We start from the raw sequence: 11353 nt of genomic DNA, 5'->3' as shown, positions 1-11353 counted from the left end.
CCAGTTCTACCCTAGGCAAAACTGAAGAGATATCTTTCATAGAATTTATTTCATAAATATTGTATACATTTTAGAAAAGACCCAAAAAGTATAAAGAACATGAAAAATTTACAGCAATTCCAGTATGTCAAAAGGATGACCCCTCATAGATGCTATGTTTTTACCATGCAAATATCCTTTTGGAAACCTGCTTTCTTACACAGGAGAAATACCCTTCTTTATAGCCTTCTTTAATATCCTTCAAATCATTAAATATCCTTCAAAGACAGAAACTTTTGATTTATTCATAAAACTCCCTGCCATTGCACATTTTGCCTATTTCCAGGTTTACATAATTATAAATAATGCTGTGATAAACATGCTAGTATGTAAATCTTTACATGAATAGCTGGTTGTTTCCCTAGTGTAAAATACAAAAAAAAATCTCTTAAAAGTAAAATATCTGGGGGCACCTGAGTGGCTCAGTTGGTTAAGCGTCCAACTCTTGATTTCAGCTCAGGTCATGATCTCATGGTTCATGGGACTGAGCCCCACTTTGGGGTCTGCACAGCCAGCACAGAGCCTGCCTGGGATTTTCTCTCTCCACCCAATCCCCACTTGCATATTCTCTCTCTCTCTCTCTCTCTCTCTCTCTCTCAAAACAAATATGATAAAATAAAAAATAAAGTAAAATTTCTGAACCAATACAAAATTGTATATAAAAATTTAATACATTTAACATAGTCATATCTCCCTCCACAAACTTAACAGTCAACAGTGCTCGGCAAAATATTTTGGAGCATTCTAGGGCTTTTTTGAGACCTCTCCAGCCCTCTCTATCACTACTTTCATAAGGTTTCTTGTGTCCATTGCAGTTTCTATCTGTCTGTTCCTCTTAGGAGTGTCCTTGTTTCAGCCTTCTCTTCTTCATCATCCAGATCTAAACTCACAGAGTGGCTCTACATACTCAAAGGTATGTTGTAACATATACTGTTGATTATCTACATAACTGCCTTTCTCACCCTTCTCCCTGGCCAACAGTGATACACTTCTGTTTAGGTATCAGATGACCAACAATGTACTTGAGGAAAGTAGGCTTCTCTTCTAAGCCTGGGGGAGAGGAATGAATATTTATTTTTCTAATCCATTGCTAGGGAATTAAAATCATTATTTTTTTCTAATTCCCCTGTCTTTGCCACTAAACAGGCATGTGAACCATGCCTAGTGAATAAAACATTAGAGGAAATATGCTAGGGGCCTCTGGAATAGCAATCTACCCTTCACAGATAAAAGGAAAGAGGTAGTTCTCTTGGCTGTTCTAGCCACTGCCCTGCCTCCTGCTTTTGAGCAGAAATGTGATACATGGACATTTAGCAGCCATTGTATAGCCATTGTGTAGCTATTAGTAAGTTTTAGATGGTAAGCAAACAGGTCAAGAAAGGTAAAGCAAAAGATAGAAAGTGCCTGGCTTCGGGGCGCCTGGGTGGCGCAGTCGGTTAAGCGTCCGACTTCAGCCAGGTCACGATCTCGCGGTCCGTGAGTTCGAGCCTCACGTCAGGCTCTGGGCTGATGGCTCAGAGCCTGGAGCCTGTTTCTGATTCTGTGTCTCCCTCTCTCTCTGCCCCTCCCCCATTCATGCTCTGTCTCTCTCTGTCCCAAAAATAAATAAACGTTGAAAAAAAAAATTTAGAAAGTGCCTGGCTTAAACTTATGGAAAGAGCCCAAATGTCCAGTGACTGATGAATGGATAAAGAAGATAGATAGATATAGATATAGATATAAATATATCTATAGATGACATGGATATAGATATAGACATAGACATAGATAAGATACATATTTCAAAAAGAATGAAATGTTGCCATTTGCAACAACATGGATGAAGCTAGAGTGTATTATGCTAAGTGAAATAAGTCAGAGAAAGACAAATACCAAATGATTTCACTCATGTGGAATGAACGTAGGGGAAGGGAAGGAAATATAAAATAAGATAAAAACAGAGAGGGAGGCACACCATAAGAGACTCTTAAAAACGGAGAACAAACTGAGGGTTACTAGAGGAGAGGTGGGTAGGGAGATGAGCTAAGTGGGTGATGGGCATTAAAGGCGCTCATGAAGAGCACTGGGTGTCTTATGTAAGTGATGAATCACTACTGTAACCATTACTACACTGTATGTTAAATAACTTGAATTTAAATAAAATTTTGGAAGAAAAAAAAGAAAGTGCTTGGATTCTTGACATTACTCAGACACTGAACAAATCTTGAAGGGCATCTGTGTTTACTAATTGGTATTTATTGAAATTAGGCTCCTACCCTCCCACAGAAACGAGACAAGGGCCCTATCTTTTTTGATGGCTGCATTTCCAAGGGGTGGCTCCCAGGTCCTTATGAAAGACACTTTTGGGTTGTAACACCAGGAGAAGTCTGAGAGAAGATTTATATCTCAATGGAGCAAAGAAAGAATTTATAGTTGCAAATTTTCTAAAGTAAATACTCTAAGAAAAGGGATCTTAGGGGCCCATAGTCAGGAAAAAACCTGTTTGATATTTCATCAAGCTGAGGGGAACACTGAAGGCATCTTGATGGATGAACATGCTGTTTCTCCTTCTGAGGTCTCCTAATCACTTCTCATTTTGAAAACCTGTGCTAAGGAATTAAGTGAGCCTCTCATGATCTTTCAGCAAATTCCCTTTCGCCCAAATTGGCCAGAATCAGTTTTTGTTGTTTGCAACCAAAGTCCCTCTGATGAATCAAGAATCTCATCCCTTACATTTATTTCTTTGTTTTAAACATTAGGATATGAAAATTACATTTTCCATTGAGAGTAAAGTAGACCAGATATGGTAAGAAGACAACCCGCGATCTGGATTCTAGTTTTAGTCTGGTCCCCATATGTCTGAGGTCTGAGGCTCGTTTTTCTCAATCTGACAAATGAGATGATTTGAGCAGATGGTCTCTGAGCTCCCTTTGAAATCTGATATTCCAAAACTAATAATTTTGACAAATGCATTTTTAATGGGAAATAAAAAGATCCCTTCTTTAGCCCAAATTTTCATTAGCTAGAAAGAATAAAGATAACTATGCCAAAGGGGTCCACAGTTAAGCAGAAGCAAAATCACAGGCAGAATTTTAAACAGCAAGTTTTGATTAGAGGAGTTCAAAGCATGGAAGATTTGCTATTCAAAGAAGATTTTTAGCATAGACCTGCACAAATTGCCAATATAAAATGGTCGGCAGGTACAAAGTAAAAGAGAAGAAATATACTGAGTAGACAAAGAGTTATCCTGGACACAGGGAATAATTCAGAACAGTAACTTCAGAAAGGAGCAACACGACAAACTGAGTGCTATAGAATAAGTTCATTTTTCAGCAATCTAAGAGAAGCAATCCAGAGCAACGAAATAAAACCAGCAAGTCTCCCCACATGGGGCAGCTAAAGCTGTAGTCACCACAAAAGGAGGATAAATGGAATGTGTCACAGGGGATTAGGTGTTTAAGGGAGTAGAAAGTTCTTATAACAGCTGCTACTTGCGATGGATCTCAAGAATGTTTTCATTTATTTTTTTTTATTTTATTTTTTTAAATTTTTTTTTTATTTTTGGGACAGAGAGAGACAGAACATGAACAGGCGAGGGGCAGAGAGAGAGGGAGACACAGAAACGGAAACAGGCTCCAGGCTCTGAGCCATCAGCCCAGAGCCCGATGCGGGGCTCGAACTCACGGACTGCGAGATCGTGACCTGGCTGAAGTCGGACGCTTAACCGACTGCGCCACCCAGGCGCCCCTCAAGAATGTTTTTAAACGAATAGATAAGGTATTGAAATCCTTGCATTTGCAATCCTTTGAGGAAAGAAGCAGAGTAAGAGACAGGAGCTGAAACTGTTGCTAGAAAACGTTGAACTTAATTTTAAATACAACTTTTTTTTTTTATCTGAAACGTAATCCACACTCATCTTGGAAAAATTGCAAAACAAAGATACACAAAAGAAAATTAAGAAAACACATATTTCCATTATTTATCTAGACACAACTCTGCTTCTTGATTTTCCCTGGAATAATAACTCAGATATTCCAATAGAGGAATTTATCCTTACATCACTAGCCACATACCTAGAGACAGTATGTTCAAAATGGAGGGCTGGGGAAAGGTGAGCTGTTACCTTTTCGGTCTCTCCACCTCTAACCATAAATAAAATTATGCAGATATTACTTACAGAGCTTACGAATGTCAATGGCTTAAACATAGCTTGCCCAAGCTACTAGGTTAGGCTACAGGGAAACTACAAAGCTCTATTAGTAAACTAGTACTAGTTGAGTAAAACTAGCTTTCCTATCAGCCTGGCATCACTTCTTGGACAAAAGCTGTAGCAAGGTTTCCCATACACTAAGGTTCCCCTAAAAAAGGAATTATCAAGACACAGTTCTCTGTGTTAATCCTTTTGGTTCTACTCTATGCCAGCACTATTCAGTCATAGTCCATGGGGGGTTATGGATATTTAAGTACATTGTCTATTGTCAGCACCTTCTACCTCTAAGTCCTATCCACTCAGGTAAGTAAAAATGTTGTAGCACATAGCTCCACCTATCCTCTGGTTATCTGCATAGTACTTGAAGAGCATTTGAAAACCTTTCTGTGGCAGTGTTAGGCTCCTGGATGCAGGATAGGTCAAATTTCCATCCTGGGAAATAGGGCAAGAGAATACACTGAATGGCACGAAAGGCTCCATCAAAGGGACTAATGGGGATTTCCATGGGGTGTGACGGTATTAGTCAAAAAAGCATTAGGCCTTTCATTTAAAGGCAGCTGCTATTCCTTGAGATAGTGGCAGAGCCAAACACACATATTTTAAAAGCACTACCAACCAATCCAATACTTAAACATGTAAATTCTTCCTAGGGGGTGGATGGTTCAAGCTGCACAGCTAACACCAACTCATTTTTTGCATTTCTTCAAACAAAGAGAACAAAAGAAACAAAATTTGTTACCCTTGATTATTCAAACCCTGACTAGATACATATATATAGTATCTATAATATACATATACATATATATAGTGTGTATATATAGTATCTAAAATCACTTCAAAAGAACATTTGACAATGATCAGGTCTTGACCTCCTAAACTAAGCACCTAAGGAAGCACTACAAAGTGTGTTTATTGGCTGTTAAGGAGTATTCTATCCTTTAAAGGGATGACAAGATATTAGAACTTATTTACTCTTACTGGATGTCCAAAAGATCTGTGCTGGAACTCAATATTGGAAAACATGGCATTCAGAAAGACTGTCTGAGGTGGCTTTTCTTCAGATTCTTAGGAAAGGATTCTGTCTCTTAGTTCTCAATCCATCTTAAAAAGTTAGGAAAGAACCCTGAGGTATAGTATGGAAATAATAACTTTGAGGACTTTTCCAGAAATTTCCAGAAACCAAAATATCTTTCTCAAAATTTTAATGGAGGAGAAAGTTCTCCCCAAATCCCTTGAGTTAACCTCCATATGCCAGTCTTCTGTGATTTTTTATAGATGGTTAAAGTCTGAAAGAGATTAAAAAAAAAAGTCAATGTGAACAACTAATGCCTGTTAACTGGTGATTAAGTTGTGTTACCAATACTATCCTGACATTTTACCTCTGTGATGTGATATAGGATATAATTAGATTCATCCAAATAGACCTACATTTCTCAGCTGAAAATATAATCTGACAGAACCTTTATGAGAAAAATATTGGATTATTTTTCATAATGTTATCTCTATTTTAAAGAAAGGAAAGGACTACCATGAAGTAGATAAATTATGCTAAGAATTGAGTGTAATCTCCTTGCCATAGACTGAATAAACTGGACACACCTGTCTCTTGAGGTTCCTATCCTACAACCATGCATTCAAAACTTCAACTCTTCTGACTTTACACTCACTTTCCTCTACGTGAAATGTGCTTCCTTCACCCAGATTTCACAGGGTTACTCCTTCTTACAGAGTTACTTTCTTATTTCAGCTCAGATGTTAAATTTTTCAGAATGATGTTTTTAACTGAACAATCTAAACTAACCCCATACCCTAGGTAACTCTCTCTGTTTTTCACATTTCTTATTCCTATCTGAAAATCTAGCTTATTTGTTTATTGTCTTTTTATCCCTAGAAGAATATACATTCTACGGAGACAGGAAACTTATATATCAAGTTTATTGTTAGATTCTTATTTTCTATAAGAATGTCTAGAGTATTTGTTAAGAAATGAGTAAATTAAGAGTACAGTGGTTTTCCAAGGAAGAAAAATTAAAGATTTTGTTTCTTCAGTACTGGTTATGTGCCTAATACAGTACTTGACATATCATGAACACTTTGTTAGAATAGGATACAAAATACAATTTAACCAAATGCTGATCAATATACAGGTGACGCTTGAACAACACTGGAGTTAGAGCTGCCAATACCCCCCTCTCCTCTATAGTTGAAAATCTGCATGTAAGTTTTGACACCCCAAAACTTAACTAATAGTCTATTGTTGACTGGAAGCTTTACCAGTAACATAAACAATCAATTAACACATAGTTTGCATGCTATCTGTATTACATACTGTATTCTTATAATAAAGTAAGCTAAAAAAAGAAAATATTAAGAAAATCATGAGGAGGAGAAAATACATTTATTGTACTGTGCTGTATTTATATTAAAAAAATCCACACGTAAGTGGATCCCTGTTGTTTAAGGGTCAAATGTAATTAGAAAATGGTTAAAATAACCCCAGTGTCTTACTGTGTTATTGCTTGCTATCCCCATGGGTGAATAAAATTAAAGGCATGTGTAGTACATTTTTACACATTTCAGTGGGAATGTATACCGTCGTTGACAACTGGCTCCCAGCACTTTATTAGTGCTACACTGAGATATGTTCTAACAGTTCTGTACTCATCTGTCTCTAATCAAATGCAACCAAGTCTATACCTTATCTGCTTCATGCCTCACTCAGCCAAAGTTTCCATGTCTTGTTGGAATCCATCAGAGAAGATGTTCTATACTTCAGCATGGTTGTCAACTTCTCTTTATCATTAAGCTATTAATCTTATCTGGGGATGTGACCCTTGGTCATTTCTGCAATAGCTATGACCCTCTTTCCATATTAGCTCTAATAATAAATTTGGAAGTCCCATCAAGCCTAGGAATGAGCTGTGCAAATAAATATTTTTCCAGAGTTAATGGTTATCTTTTCAAACAATAATCTTGTCCTCCAACCTGCTAGGGAGCTCCCCTGAAAGATAATTAAAACATTGATAAAGGATTGAAACCTAATATGTCTCCTCCCCAAACTCTGCCCACTCTCACTACCCTTGAATTAAAGCAAGTCCATCCAAGCAAAAAGTAAACTGAATTTTAAGATTCCAACACCTTCTCATCTGAGGTCCCACCAGGTTACTGCTAGCTTGTTTGGAATCTGGCTGCTTCATTATTGCTTTCAGCAGAATTAATATCAACTGCCTATTAGTTGTCAATGTCAATGTCTTTAAAATCCCTTGACCAGATCTCTAATGAAAAGACATTAGATGATAAGGCAAGTGATTTCTCTACTTTCTTTTTGGTGTCTGACATCATTAATGTGATTAATGAGGTGACCAGGGAACCCAAATCACTCGTCACCATTAGATTGCTAGTACAATAGCCAAAGCTCAAAGGTGGGGAAGGAATGGGAACAAAAGTCTTCTCTTATCTCTGTTGTGTACTCTATCAGGGAGACAAATGACCTACCTACAGGTGTGTACCTGTTTGGAATAGTAAATATTTGATAATAGTAAAGGCTGAGAAAACCACAAATACATGTTTATTTGCTTTCGAATTATTTGTAATAACTAACAAAGACTTTTTACTGGTAAAGCTTAAAAATACATTCTAGATGATCAAATAATGATTATAAAATATAAAACAAATAGCCATATCAGTGCCTTTTAAAAGGAGTAAAAGGGGGGCGCCTGGGTGGCTTGGTCGGTTAAGCGTCCGACTTCGGCTCAGGTCATGATCTCATGGTCCGTGAGTTCAAGCCCCGTGTCGTGCTCTGTGCTGACAGCTCAGAGCCTGGAGCCTGTTTCAGATTCTGTGTCTCCCTCTCTCTCTGCCCCTCCCCTGTTCATGCTCTGTCTCTCTCTGTCTCAAAAATAAACAAACGTTAAAAAAAATTTTTTTAAAAAGGAGTAAAAGGAAGGTACACTCACCAACAGAAGTGATTGGCTCATGTTAGTAAAAAATCCAACAGTAGTTCTTGCTTCAGGCACAGCCAGATGTATCTTGCCCCTCCTGTCCCTTTTGTTCTTTCTTTCTCTCCCATTGTGCATCTGTCCCTCCTTTTCTCTGCTCTCATCTACTTTGTTGTTTTCAAAATCCTAGGGAAAGATAGACGAAGAGCCAGTGAGGATTGAAAGAGAGAACTTCTTTTCTCTCATTGTAGTAACTTCCCAAAGTTGATACAATGCAGCTTGGGTCACTTGCTTAGTCTTAGAGGATGAGAATATAATATATATTGATGTGTTCACATGAGTCCAGTCCTGGAGAAGGGGGAAGTAGTTCACTCCAATGTGAAACATACTCCTAAGAGCAGGAAACTGCAATACTTTTTTACCAAAAAGAAGAATCAAACCTAAGCATCCAAATAATGAAATATCTACCAAGTAGTGTTTTTTAAAAAGAAATGGGGTTTGTGTTTAGTCATGCAAACTTTTTTCTGCAAAGTTATGAACTGATGGGCATTCTCATGCGTGGCTGGTAGGAGTATAAACTTTAAAATTTTCCTGGAGGGCAATTTGGAAACATTTTAAATATGAACGTATACCTTGATCAGGCAACTACCATTCTAGAAATTTGTATCAAAGAAATAATAGTAAATCTTCACAAAAGTGTAACAAAAGTGATGTTTATCTCAAAGTATGTAGGACATCAAAGAATTGGCAGCAATCCAAATGTCCAAAAGGTAGGGGAGGAAATTAAAAACAGCATGGAAAGTAATATTTTTACATTTATCTACTTACTTGTCTGTTATTTATTTAGTTAGTTATATAATCTGAACAGATATACACCCAGAGGCTCGAAGTGTTTGTCTCTGGATGGTTGAAATGCGGGTGATTTTTCCTGCTTTCTTCTTGCTAATCTCTATTTACTAATTTGTCCCCAGTGAGTATAAACTTGCATTAATTGTGTAATGTTTGTATTCTGAGATAGGACAGCTTGAACACAGACTCCTTAATTTGCTCCAAACATCCTTTCTAAGTAATACTGTATTTGGATGGGAGGCATGGAATGCAGGACATAGAACACCTCTAATGTGTCTTTAGGGACCAAGAATCAATTAGAAACCATTCTCTTTTGTGTCTGTCCTAAGCTAAGGGGCTAGACCCAGGGGCTAGGTCTTACCTATGTTTGCGGTCTCTGGTGATGATTCAGGTTTCTTGGTATTGAGGGAAATTAGCAAGCAGGTGCCCGTGCTCCTCTTCCAGAAAGACTATGCCTGCTTACTTGTTGCACGTGGGCCTAGTGATGTGGAAAGCCTAGAAAGAATTACATAGGAGAGAAAAATGCCCCCAGTCCCTGAAAAGGGGGGAGGGCTGCCACTATAGCCCAACTTCACATGATATTTTAAAATTAATTCCAGATACAATAATCATTTAAATGCAAAATATAAAATAGTTAAAACATTATAAGAAACTTTAGAAGAATATTTGTATAACCTTGCATTATACAAGAGTCTCTTAAATAAGATAGAAGACCTAAAGGCACTACCTATGTAATATTTCATTACATAAAAATTACAGATTTTTCATGCCAGTCATATCATAAACAGAGTTAAAAGTGAAGGGAGAGACTGAGAGAAATATTTTCAACACTTGCCATATTAAGGGTTAATATTCCTTATATTAAAAAAAATCTCTAGAAATAATTAGGAAAAAGAAAAGTAACTAAAGGGACAATGGACAAAGAGGGAATCCTAATGGTTAATAAACATACAAGAATTCTCTTAACCTCTTGGGGCTTAGGGGAATGTAAGTTAAACAACAATGAGATGCCATTTTTTCACTCATCTCATAAAGAAATAATAATACAGTGACAATACAGTGCTGATGAGGAAACAGGGATATATAATCTTTATGTAGTAATTAGTAATATGTAATAACCGCTTTTGGGAATTAGGCAAAAGCTGTTAAAATTGTAAACACCACCTTTGACCCACTAATCTCAATTTGGGAATCTATACTATAGACATAAAAATCTTTGTGTTATATGAACAAAATGTCTATTGCAGCAATATTTTATTTTGGCAAAATAAGAAAAAATAAAGGGCCACCAACAGGGGAAATGGTTGGATAAATCACAACACTTCTACTCTATGCAGGAATCCACTTCTATCCAGAAGAATAGGCTAAACCAGTGGCTCTTAAAGTCTGGCCCTTGGCCCAGTAGACTCAGCATCACCTAGGAACTTGTTAGAAATGCATATTTGACCCCACTCCAGACCTATGGGAATGTCTGAGGATGGGGCCTGGTAATGTGTCCTAACAAGTCATCCAGTTCTGATGCGTGATTCTGATATGTGGTTACATCTATATCGACTGTCTTGAGAGATCTATTCATATTGTTACATGAAAAATTAAATTTCAGAGTAATATATTTAATGTGATGCATTTTTATAGAAACAAACATTAATAAAGCACACATTTTTGACGTGTACTCATACTTCCATACAAGAAAGCAGAACTTGTAGAATGATACACCTGCTGCCATTAACATTGATTAACGAGGGAAAAGAGTAGGGGGAAAAAATAACCTCTGTCTCCATTCATCTCTTTCATTTTTCACTGGTAACAGTGAGCATATATAACTTTCCTAATTTCAAAAAAAACATTTAAATAATAAATTAAAGAAAAAACAATCGATGAACCTAGATTTTTACCTGACCTATATCAAACAGACCCATGCTAATTGGACATCAATTTTGGTAAAAAGATTTTCCTTTCACCAAGCCTTAATTGGCCTTCAGACTTGGCTCATGATGGTCTTGACATAACCTTTCATTAAGCAAACTCTTTAAATAGGTAGATGGGTCAGAGCAAAGATTCTTGGATTTTGCTTGAAGGGGCTAAAAAGCACAATTCCTCTGGATTATTTTCTCCAAACTATCTTCATTAAAGTTAAAGCTAAAACCCATCCATTGGACCCTCTGAAAAGATTATAGTCACTGAAAGCAAATTATGTAGATGTCAACATACATAGTAAAACTTCAAGCAATTTATTAAATGCAAATTTTGTCCACTGGTACTTTATCCCAATCCTTTCCAATGTGCTTTAAATTATAAATTGTAAATGTGTGAAAACAATGTTTCCTATTTAAAACCT

General features: G+C 36.9%; 1 long non-coding RNA gene across 1 annotated transcript; it reads right to left on the bottom strand.

The window, feature by feature from the left end:
• Window positions 1-5459: 5459 nt before the first annotated feature.
• Window positions 5460-9495, bottom strand: LOC125167786 (uncharacterized). Its single transcript, XR_007152949.1, has 3 exons — window positions 9377-9495; window positions 8185-8352; window positions 5460-5514 (listed from the first exon to the last, which is right to left on the bottom strand). It is a non-coding gene; the product is annotated as an uncharacterized LOC125167786 (long non-coding RNA).
• Between the last annotated feature and the right edge of the window lie 1858 nt (window positions 9496-11353).

Source organism: Prionailurus viverrinus, chromosome A1 (genome assembly GCF_022837055.1).
Source record: "Prionailurus viverrinus isolate Anna chromosome A1, UM_Priviv_1.0, whole genome shotgun sequence".
NCBI lineage: Eukaryota > Metazoa > Chordata > Mammalia > Carnivora > Felidae > Prionailurus > Prionailurus viverrinus.
The sequence above is the reverse complement of the archived record's forward strand: the minus strand, read 5'-3'. Positions and strand labels throughout refer to the sequence as shown.